The sequence below is a fragment of the Caretta caretta genome, chromosome 2 (assembly GCF_965140235.1).
Source record: "Caretta caretta isolate rCarCar2 chromosome 2, rCarCar1.hap1, whole genome shotgun sequence".
NCBI lineage: Eukaryota > Metazoa > Chordata > Testudines > Cheloniidae > Caretta > Caretta caretta.
This window is the reverse complement of record NC_134207.1, coordinates 220467303-220479739: the sequence shown is the minus strand read 5'-3', so window position 1 is coordinate 220479739 and position 12437 is coordinate 220467303. Positions and strand designations below refer to the sequence as shown.

Below are 12437 nucleotides of genomic sequence, written 5' to 3'. Positions count from 1 at the left end.
ACCAAATGGGAATATTTATATCTCACTAGAAATTCCTATAATTAACATGAGATGGGATTGCAATTTGTGTGGAGTCTGTGACAACAATGATACTCAAATAGGGAGGGAAAAATCTTTGCCTCAGTCCTCAGAAAAAGACACTAAATACAGGAGCTGGGGAGGGGAGTTGCAAAGAAACAGTTTGCAATGCCAAATCTGGGTGGCCATTCCTATCCCTGGTATACTTTAGAGTGGCCTCAATGCTGGCTATAGCTCCAAGTGCCAGCCAATACAGTGTGCTCTGTCTAGGCCTCTTCTCTCCCACAGCCATATACCTTCAGCTAATTGTGCATAACTATAACAAGGCTGCTGTTCTACCAGATGTTTTGCTGTGGTTACAGCTTCAGTAGTTATTCTTCCTGAGGTTGGAAACAGCAGTGTCTGATTACTTGTTTGTATTTCTCATATGATTTTGGAAATATAAATGGTAGAGCACTTTATGAAAGATTGCTGCTATTACCTAACCACCTGTTTCTGTCATTTTCTTTCCAGGCCTTCTTTTTATGTATATAAACATTGAACACACACATCTTTAATGTTTTATAAGTGGACACTAACAAAATCTAAACAGGTAGTATAAAATGGCTTTTAAAAATAGCAGACAAAGTTTTGAATCTGCAAACGGGTTTGCCTGGAATGCTTCTGAATGGTGTGTGGCTGGTATATATAATTTACAACAGGCATATATTCCTAAATTCTGCACACCTAAATTGTCAGTTAAATACATTTTACCCATGAACTGGTGTCACATCGATTTATAACAGATTTGATTGACAAGTAAGTTTCATCTCTAGGCTCTAAATGTCAAAGCTGTGGATAGCAAATGTGTTTTTGGCTGACAGTTTTGACAGTAGTAGTAGTGTTTCATCCTTTGAAGATAAATACAGAATTATTGTCTTTTTAGAGTGCCTTAAATAGTCCCTTCACAGAAATAAAACAGGTCCCTGACCCTGCAAACACTTGCACCTACTTAACTTTAGTCTCATAAATAGTCCTATTGACTCACATGAATAAGTTTTTAAACAGTTGGCAGAAACCACAAGGCCTAAATGATGATTTGACAAGACAACGGAGGCTATAATGTATATATGTACAGTGAAGGACATGTTACAAAACTGAGTATGTGATAACTCACTTTAGGTAGACACCAAACTGTTAATATTAAGCAATAAAACTTTCCTACAAAAATGCCATTCCTTACTGGTGCTCTATCAATCCTGGGTGCTAATTACAAGTTCTAAGTTGAAAAGTAAAGACTAGATCCTCCCTCTGCTTTTTGGGTGAGCTAGAGCTGGGAGGATAAACAACAGCAGGCTGTTCCTCTCCCTTCTTCCAGAACCTCCTCCCAGTACAGTAGGGGTGACTGACACTTTATGAAGAAGAAATAACTGGAACTCTTAGCTACACAAATTCTACAACTTGCCTAAAATAACATTTAGGGTGAGAAATTACTTCTTAAAACCAGTCTCTAAGATCTGAAGCTTAGTATTTGTTTTATTTGCTCAGTAATCTGTTCTGTTTGTTATCCTTTATAATCTGCCTTTTGTAGTTAATAAATTTGTTTATTAATGAATGTTGTTGAATTAAATTAATATATTCAGGGTCCCTTGTATTAAAAATGCAGTTGTATATGTTATTGTGGAATTGAAGATTATTTCTATGGGAAGGGTAAATAGGAGAACAGCAGGGGGTGATTAGGCAAATTCACTCAGTTTGTAACATCCCCAGAGCAACCACCCTCCTGGAGAGGTAGGCATATACTAGTTCAGACTGGATTCAGACAAAGCAAGGGTTTTTGGATAAATAGTCTGGGTTTAAACTGGCTCGTGGCTACCTTCCTGATCAACAGAGAGCCCCAATTCTTAGGGCAGGGTTGGAAGGACTGGGACTGTGATCACTAGTGGTGATTTAAGTGAGTTTTAAGTGTGTTGGTTGGAGAATAGACAAAGTGGTTACTGGTTTTTAATTTTTTGTTTGCTTATTTTGGGTAAGGGAAGTAGGGACAGGAAAGTGAGTGAAAGTGAAGCCACCAAAAAGTTGGAGCTCCACAGGTTGCAATTGAGAGAGAGAGAGAATTAAAACAGATGAATGTTCAGCCTTTTACCTGACTTCTTCTGCTTTAATTTCTGAGAACCATGGAACTGAGATAGCTGGAGGCTGTGGGTGTGCAAGTGCTCCATGCACCTGGAGTTGGAGAATTCTTGCAAGCAGTGTCTGTTGGTCTGGGCTTGTGCCCTTGCTCTCATGCCCCATACCAAGGGCATAAAGGGCAGAGCAGACTGACTACCTCTAGTTCCTTCTCTACTGCAAATCCAGGAACAATGCAAAGCAGAGGGGAAGGAGGGCAGGCAGTGGAATACTGATAGGGACCATACATCTGGAAAACCCTCCAGTTACTATAAGGTAAGCAACTTATTCTTCTTTGAGTGCTAGTCCCCACATGTATTTGTGTGTGACTGACAAGCAGTATTCAAATAGGAGGAGGATGCAAGGATGCAGATTGCAGAGCCTTCTGAAGGACTGCTGTCCTAAAAGATACATCAGTGGAGGTGTCCTGTATTAGAGAATACTGTGATGGAACACCACATATCTGCCTTGCAAATGTCAAGTAGAGGAACTTCCTAAAGAGATGCCACTGATGTCATTTGTGTTCTTGTAGAATGAGACTTTATCCCATAAAGGGGAGGAAGATATGACAGCTGGTGGTAGAGTAGGATACAGACTGAGATCCATTTACAGATCTTCTGGGAAGATGCAGCTTGACCTTGGAATTTGGCTCTGGAGAGAAATAGTCTCAGATTTTCTGATTGGTTTTGTCCTCGTACACATTAAGGCTGAAAGGGACCATCATGATCATCTAGTCTGACCTCATACACATCGCAGGCCACAGAACCTTGCCTAACCACTCCTTCGTAGGTGAAGAACCAAGGCTCGTCACATATTGAGGGAACTAAGTCTCCTCATCTCTTAAGATCAACGTGGTTTCATCAAAAACAGGTAAGTGGATTGACTCAAGTGGAACTCTGAAAATGAGACTGTCTTTATAGAATATAGTGCATGGCAAATCCACCATTAGGGCTCCAAACTCACCTGTCCTTCTGGCTGAGGTGATGGCCACAAGGAATTTGACTTTTATCAGTAAGTGACACAGGGAACATATGGCTAGGTGTTTAAAGGAAGGCTTAAAGAGTGCTGAAAGGACAAGGTTTATGTCCCAGTGAGGGGTAGGCTTCCTTACTAGTAGGAAGGTTCTGATTAGACTCGGATTTCAAGAATCTGTCAGTCAATTGGTGAGTGAAAACTGACTAACCATCTGACAGTAGATGGCAGCAGGTGGATTCAAACAACAGAGAGCTCAGCCATTTTGAGAGAGAGAAAGAAGATAGTCCAGAATAAGGGAAATATTTGCTGACTCAGAAGTTACATGTTTCAGTTGAGCCCACATGGAAAAACACTTCCACTTGGTTGAACAGCATTTCTTAATGACCTCTTTTTTTTGCTGTTAAAGATGGCTGGTACGGCTTAAGAGCAGGAGTGTTCTTGGGTAAACACCCATCAAAAACCAAGCCATGAGATGAAGTGCTTCAGGGTTGGGATGTTTGCTCCTTCCATTCTCCCGAGTTTAAGATATCAGGAAAGGACTGGATGTTGATCAGAAGATATTAGAAGATTTGTAAACCAAAATTCTCTGGGCAAGTTGGAGGTAAGGAGAATGACTTCTGCCCTGTCCTGTCAAATTTTCTGTAGGATGCAAGACAGGACTAGTAGAGGAGGAAAGGCATACGTCAGATGTCCTGACTAGGGGAGAAGAGCATTGCCCTCAAATTATAGAGTCTGAGCTCCTCTGGAACAGTAGATACTGCATTTCCTGTTTTTGTTTTGGAAGCAAACAGCTCCTAGATGGGGGGGTCCCCACTGAGAGAACATACTGTTCACTGCCAAATCATACAGCTCCCACTTGTGATTGATGCTGAAATGCCTGCTGAGGGTGTCTGTAAACACATTCTGAGTTCCTGGAAGGTAAACTACCGACAAGGTGATTCGATTCCTGATACACTAATTCCATAGGGTGACTGCTTCTACACACAGTGGGGTCTTGACCTTCCTTGTTTGTTGATGAAAAAGATGGTACTTTTGTTTGACAAAATCAGATAAATTGCTGAAAGGCCTTGCAAGCTTCTCAGACTGCTTGAAATTCCAGAAGATTTGATGTGCATCCTGTCCTCTTGGGGTGTCCAAGTGCGTGGGAGGCAGCTGTAATAATTTTTGTCCAGTGTGGGAATAGGAAGGGAGTGCACGTACATACTTGATGGAGATCCTTCTACCACATTAGAGATGATCTTCCTCTGGAAGAAACTGTCAGTATGATATTCATGATGTGTTTGGTTGATAAATACACTATTTGGAGCCATGCCTGTAGGCAATGTAAGCTGAATCTGGTGAATGGGGTAACATAAGTGCATGAAACCACATGACCCAGAAGGGAAAGACAAGTCTTGACTGGTGTTTGAGAGACCAGGTTACACATAACAATCATGTCACTGATGATGGTGCTAAACCAGCCCTGTGGTAGATAAGCTAGGATAACATAGATAAACATAAAAAGAAAAGGAGTACTTGTGGCACCTTAGAGACTAACCAATTTATTTGAGCATGAGCTTTCGTGAGCTACAGCTCACTTCATCGGATGCATACCGTGGAAACTGCAGCAGACTTTATATATACACAGAGAATATGAAACAATACCTCCTCCCACCCCACTGTCCTGCTGGTAATAGATAAATAGATAAACATAGCCACAGGGACACTTTTTTGGTCCTCTTACTAAGTAAAAGAAGCAGTGAGAGGCAAAAAAGCATCCTTTAAAAAGTGGAACTTAAGGAAAATAAAAAGGAGCATAAACTCTGGCCAATGAAGTATAAAGATATAATTCAGAAGACCAAAAAAGAATTTGGCTAGTTGTTCTTCAAGACTCAAAAAATAGCAAATTTTTTTTAAGTACATAAGAAGCAGGAAGCCTGCTAAACAACCTGTGGGGTCACTGAATGATCGAGCTGTTCTTATCAGGAAGTTCCTGAGGGGGGTGGCATGGCCTAATGGGAGCACTCTGAATTGGAAGTGGTTGGGGCCCACCATGAATCTGAACAAATACCTGCGGACAGCATGAATGTCCATGTGAAGGTATGCATCGTTCATATAGAGTGCGGTAATCCAAATGTTCTTTTCTAGGGATGGGAATTATTGATGTCAATGTGAACATGCAAAATTTCAGCTGGCAAATAAAGCATTTGAAATTGTGGAGAGCGAGAGTGGGTTTCCAACCATCCTTCTTTTTGGGTACGAGGAAGTACACTGAGTAAAAAGCCTGTTCCCTGGTGTTGGAGAGGAACATGCTCTATTGCTCTTTGCTGAAAGGAGGACTCCACCTCCTGCCTGAGAATTCTCTCAGGAGAATGGTCCCTGAAAAAGAATAGTTTTGAAGGAGGTAGGAAAATATTCTATTGCATAGTCAGATTGGATATCTAATACCCATTTGTCCGTTGCCACTGCACTCCAGTTGTGCAAAAAGAGTGCTGAACAACCTCCAAAGGATATGTGGGGATCAAGTACTGGTAGCATAATTTAAAATCTCTTATATTGGAGATGGTGTTGAGATTGTTGTCACATTCCAGGGTGCAATCCAGACCAGTGAGAGGTTGTGTCACCACCTGCCCTGTAACCCTGGGTTCCTCACAATGCTTTGCCGTTGTAGCTCCCAACCTGGGCCACTCACAAGCAGCCTAACAGCATGCAGGTCACACCCTGAGGGTTGGTGTATAGCTGGAGCCCTGGCCCAGCAGCTCTGACCTCAGCAGCCTGTCAGCAATGCTCTAGTCACACGCTGGCTTCCACCAGCCTTGCTTACTATTTGGAGGGAGGGCCAACATATACACAATCCCAGATTTTCCCAAAAACATGTTTGCTGCACTGTCCATCCCGCTCCTGGGTAGTTCAGTTAAAATAGAAAACTGTTGAATATTGACCTCTTACAGGGGCAACGGACCTCTAACATCTGGAGTTTACCAGTTTAGCTTAACCAGTGAACTCTGGATTAGTTTTGATTTAAAAATAAATCAAAACTACTGAACTACGAAGAGGTAGATTTTGAGTGAGTACAAGTATAAGGTGTTTAAAGTCAGAAATGGCTACAAGAGAAATAAAGATAAAAGGCTGTCTAGTAGTTAAAACTTAAAACTATACCTGTTTCAAGGTAAAATCCTTACCACATGCTTCCATGTGACTGATTTCTGTTACCAATCTGCCTGAGGCGTCAGTTGATCAGGTTCAGGCTATAGGATTGACATAACATACCAGATGACATAACACACCAAGTGTCTAAATGAGCAGGGTTGCTCAAGTTAGGCAGAATTGTAATGGTCAGCTTCAAAGCAGACTTAAAGGGGGTGTTCCCTATTTTCCTGATGAGTCTGTGGATATGGATTCCCTTTCACCAGTCACGCTTCATGGCAGGAAACACACTTCATATTTGGAATTATCCATTTTTATTTATGGCTTCATTACTTGAGACAAGATCTTTGGAATATGCCTCAAAAGTTTAAAATAGAGTTAGGAAAACATCCATTTCACATTCTATGCATTTACTATGAAGGCACCAATTACAGCTCTATAGTTAAGGTTTGCCCTAAAAATCTGTTTGGAATAGCCTCAGCACCAATGGTCTCTTTGATCTGTTTTCCAAGCATCTAATCTTCTCTTCAGATTAGCAGGTCTGAGTTAAGGTTATTTGGGTGCTGGAACTGTACATGTCCATACCTGAATGTGTTTAGATTTTCTTTAAGTTTAACCTCAAGTCTGAATTTTCTGGGTTCATAATGCTTGGTTGGGGATATTATGTCATCTTTGTAATGTACTTTACCCTATATTAGTTATGTACTAAACTTTAATTTTGTCATAAATTTGTCTGAATACAAATTGTGACAGGGCTGGGCCAGATGGCTACAGGAGAGTAACAGAAGGCAGATATTAGCCCCAGGTGACCTTTACATGAAATGGACTAAATTAGTAAATGGAACACATTTCCACCTCCCCGATCCTTATATAGTTAACTGTTTGCAGGTAGCTTGTTAAACTGTTGAGTGGTTACAGAGTAGCACACTTACAGCCATGGCCATGTAAGTTGTTATTTTTAGAAACAGGAATGCCCTAGCAAAAATGTGTAAATTCATTTGCAAGGCATGTTTACTGTTTGCATTTCCTGATAGGGTAGGGTGGGGTGGGGTGGGGTGAGCCAGGTTAATGGTGGCATATAATCCACCATTAAGAACATAAGAGTGGCCCTACTGGTTGGACCAAAGGTCCGTCTAGCCCAGTATCCTGTCTTCCAACAGCGGACAATGCCAGGTGCTTAAGAGGGAATGAGCAGAACTGGTAATCATTAAGTGATCCATCCCCTGCCACCCATTCCCAGCTTCTGGCAAACAGAGGCTAAGGACACCATCCCTGCCCATCCTGGTAATAGCCATTGCTGAACCTATCCTCTGTGAATTTATCTAGTTCTTTTTTTGAACCCTGTTATAGTCTTGGCCTTCACACCATCCTCTGGAACGAGTTCCACAGGTTCACTATGCGCCGTGTCAAAAAATACTTCCTTTTGTTGGTTTTAAACCTGCTGCCTATTAATTTCATTTGGTGACCCCAGTTCTTGTGTAATGAGAAGGAGTAAATAACCCTTTGACAGGGTCGGGCCAGATGGCTATAGGAGAATAATAGAAGGCAGATATTAGCTCCAGGCTAACTAGGTCCCTTTTCCCTGGGTAAGGTAACAGGGAAGGTACTGGAACAATCAGGAACCTTCTGGAGACTATTAAGACAGGCTGCTTAGAACACCTGCAGCCAATCAAGAAGCTGCTAGAATCAATTAAGGCAGGCTAATCAGGGCACCTGGGTTTTAAAAAGGAGCTCACTTTAGTTTGTGGTGTGCGTGTGAGGAGCTGGGAGCAAGAGGCACTAGGAGCTGAGAGTGAGAACACAGACTGCTGGAGGACTGAGGTATACAAGCATTATCAGACACCAGGAGGAAGGTCCTATGGTTAGGATAAAGAAGGTGTTGGGAGGAGGCCATGGGGAAGTAGCCCAGGGAGTTGTAGCTGTCGCACTGCTGTTCCAGGAGGCACTCTAGACAGCTGCATTCCACAGGGCCCTGGGTTGGAACCCGGAGTAGAGGGTGGGCCTGGGTTCCCCCCAAATCCCCCCAACTCCTGGTCAGACCCAGGGGGAGTTGACCTGGACTGTGGGTTCAGAAAAACGGACAAGCTGAGGGCTGCCGTGAAGCTCCAAGGCGAGCAAATCCGCCAATAAGCGCAAGACCCACCAAGGTAGGGGAGGAACTTTGGCACAAAATATACAAAGGAACTTGAGAAGAATTAGGAAGCAGTATAATACACATCCTGTATTCTTTAAACTATCATGCAAGTTTAACGAAGTAGAAATACATGTTTTCTAAATGCAACAGGACACGTTAGCAACTGGAATACCTGAAGAATGTCTACTAGCTAAATTGTAAGAGAAGGGTGATAATTGTATCTTCAAAGAAACTTGAAGTTCTGTATGTTTTTATGCATGAAATTTGAGAAATGGTATTTTTCTCATTTCAGTGAACAATGCTCACCTGCACCACCCTATCAAAAAAATGAACACATTCATCTAAATGATGGGTGCTCAGCTCATTAATCATTCATACTTTAATGTTCCAAATGATAGAGGCTTCAATAGATTATAGAAGACATTAGTATCATTACTGAAATTGATTTTGCCATGGTGAGTCTGAACTAGAAGTGGTTAGCATTTTAATAAGGCATTGACAGGTCCTTTTAAAAAAAATAATAAAAGCACTACAAAGTCACAGTATGTAGTGCCAGTCTAGGACCATGACATTAAATAGGCATAGTTTTAAAAACAACAAATCTGCCTACACTGAGTACTACAGAGACAAGAGGGATGAAGTAATATCTTTTATGGGGCCAATTTCTGTTGAAGAGAGAGACGAGATGTTGCTCAGGGCTAGAATTTAGGGTGGGCGTTTTATATTCTGTGCTGCGTGTGGCTTATTTCATCATTCCATGGGATTGCTACTAGTTCCTCCATTTATTGTGATTTTAAATCATTACTGAAATGCCAAAGAACATGAGAGAACGAGAAAAGGTATCTTACACTTCTAATTAAATAAATTCTATGCAGTGGAATGCTAGTTTTGTTTTCATTGCTCAGTGAGGGAAGGGACAAAGCTAAGAAGAGGTACAGAGAAGGGGAACTAAGAAAATATGGTGAGACAGTAGAGTGGGAGTAGGGTTACTTAGTCTGGAAAGAAGTAAACCAAAGGTGCTTGGTTGAAGTACTTAAAATCACAAAGGGTATAGGAAAAACAGGTAAGTCTTTTTTAACCCTTCCACATATTATAAGTAGAAGGGGCAGTCAGTGAAATTAAAAATCAGTAAACTTAAATCTCATAACAAAGTACTTCTCTATACACAATTTATAGTCTTCAGCACATGATATTCACTGCAACTGAAAGTTGCTGAGATACTAGGTGCCTGGATTATAAAAAAGAACTAGTGGTGTCTCTAATGGTTAAAGCAGGAAACTAGGATTCAGAACTCAGTGACTTTTCCTAAATCTGTTGCTGATTCATTGTTGTTTACAGTGTTGTGGCCATGTTGGTCCTAGAATATGAAAGACAAGATATTTGAGGTAATAGCTTTTATTGGACTAATAAAAGCTTATATCTTGCCTACCTTATCTCATTGATTCATTGTGATTTTATGTAATCTTAGCTTCTGTGCCTCCATTTATCCATACATATAGTGGCTATATCATATTTAACTATCTCCATGATATTTGTTACTTAAATATGCAAGATGCTTTACAGGGCCAATAAAGCACAGTGCCAGACCCCCAAAAATTATACTTTGAGACAATACACCAAGACGAAGGATGAGGGTTACAACAGCATCAGGTGTGAATATGAAGGTGTATACAGTACCTTGGAAAGGAAGATGTAAAGTAACTATTAAATATGATTGATTACTATCCACTTCAGCAGTTTGTTTTAAGACTGCTACTTATATAGTCACTGTAGAGTACCTTCCATGTAAAAATCAACAAAAGCAGCCAAATCCCTAATGGACAACTCTCTAGAACTTCTCCCTTGTTGGGATAAAAACTCTGCATGAGGTTGATTCTATTAACTTTAAGGTTGTGGTGGGTTTTTTTTGTTTTGTTTTTTTTGGCAGAAAGGATGAACTACTGCTAAAGTTTATAGCTATACAAAACAGGATAAAAGTAAATCTTAAAATTCAGGGAATGAGATGACCATTTAAAAGAGTCAAGAAGGAATTTTTTCAACCAATTTTTCCTCCCCTGGATAATGCTCTCCAATAATCCAGGAAGTGTACATGAAGAGGCAAGAGGGCAGGTGATTCTCCATGCTCAATTCTTGGCATCTGAAAATCATGCCATAAGGTCCAGTTATTAGCAACAGTTGCAATGAATTTTGTATATCAAATTTTTCTTCTAGAAACTGGATTAAGACCAAATATTTCATCTAAAACAAATAGACAACAACATGTTTATCTGACCTAGGCATAATTCAAAACAAAAACGATTTTGCAGTGAAAGGCTCCGTATCAGTTATCTAATGTTCAAGGTGTCAGTCCTCTCCCAAAAACGGTGATCTCACTACTAGATTAGTGGTGGTCATAATCCCTAAAATATTAATTGCATTTAGTAACAAACTATTTGAATCTATAAAAATATTTTGAGCCACTAAAGTATTTGATCATAATGCTGAAGAGAACATTATCCACATACCTCAACTGCAATGTTTACTTTTCCCTGCTGTTGGCTAAAATGTATGACAAACCAATCCAAGTAATGTACAAGTTGCGATTTGGTATCCTACGGAAGATTTAGTTCCATGGCTGAGGCATGCAGCCACACCCAGCACTCAGGAAAGTGTATTTCTGTACTAACTACAGTAGCCAAGGCAACAGTGGTTTCCTGTATTGTGTATGAAATGCGGTCATCATATAGCAGTGGCAGGTGCCATTTACTTTGTTCAGTATTTTAGTTCTGCATACCTGTTCTCATGTAAACTGTACTGAAAGATCAGACTTTTGCATTATCTGTTCAGATGTCTTTATCTTTGCTGTAGCACAGTATACACAACAAAGATCCGCTCCCAAGCTTTGCCGATAATATAAGAAACAGGACTCTCAGATGCCCACAGAAACAAATACAGTAGTGAAGGCAAGAATATCAGATTTCCTTTGCACTCTTGAAAGTGGTTGACAAAAAGTTGCTGGACACTAAAGAGCTACAGCAATGAGAGTGGCAAAGCCAGCTTTTCTGCATTGCCCTAGGTGGCTGACCTAGAAGAACTATCTCAGGGATTGAAAACAGTTTACTGTTCATTCTAGTGATGTAAAAGTTTAACCAATTAACGGAGAAGCTTGATGCTTATCTGTTTCTATTAATGATTAAACTCTGCCCGGGATCAAGGCTGCCGCCCCGTGCAAAACCCCTGGGCCGGCAGCTGGGACCCCAGGATGTCGGGTGCAGGGCCGGCAGCAGAGCCCCACCTAAAATGTGGGGTGCTGCAGCACACTCCTAGTTCCCTGGTTAAACGTTTAACAGAGAATTTTAATTAGTTACACGGTTATTGTTTTTACATGTTGTTTACATCCCTAGTCCATTCATTCCTTGATCTCTCTGCTAAGAGTCTCTCCAATTGTATTAACTGAAGTAGTTTGAGGTTGGCCCTTGTCCACTAGGGATTGTGTTACCCTGGACTTGAGGCTGGGGGGGTGTACCCCAGAATGTGATCAAGCTAATTTCAACCATATTATGCACATTCAGCTACCATGGCTTAATAAAATAGAACACCACATAGTTAAGGATTAATTTGAGTAAACAGGCTGTTGAAGGCCAAGTCAAAAATAGCTGCCAGTTTCTGCCAAGCAGAATGGGAGGAGGGGAGACAAAAAGTCAACAATTGAGACAGAAAGTAAGTGGATGGAGAACCTTGAATTTTGGCGCCTTTGATATAGAAGTATTATAAGAAGATTGTTAGGAATGTTTGTTACGTAGTTAATCACTTTTCCTAACTTTTGATAATTTAGTAGGTGTTACTATGACTTGTGTGTTTTTAGAAGTTAGTTATAAAAGACTAAGTGTATTCTGAAGCAGTCCTCTGAAGCCATCTTAAGAGATTTTTCCTGACACCTTTTCTCCCTGGTAGGTGAACAACTGGCCACTGTGAACCTGCTCTTTAATTACCCAATATCATTCCAGATTTTAGTTAAATATTTAGGATGTTCTAAACCTATTGCTCATGTCTGTGT

The 12437-nt window shown here is 40.7% G+C and overlaps 1 protein-coding gene across 2 annotated transcripts in view; it reads left to right on the top strand.

Moving 5' to 3' along the window:
- UMAD1 (UBAP1-MVB12-associated (UMA) domain containing 1) overlaps positions 1-12437 on the top strand; it is a 184904-nt gene that overhangs the window by 21954 nt on the left and 150513 nt on the right. The window contains exon 1 of one of the 2 annotated variants that reach the window (XM_048838226.2): positions 12080-12100. The exons of the other annotated variant lie outside the window; for it this stretch is intronic. The gene's annotated coding sequence lies outside the window, so the exon portion shown is untranslated. Of the gene's footprint in view, positions 1-12079; positions 12101-12437 lie in introns of those variants that run through there. 2 annotated transcript variants of the gene reach the window in all.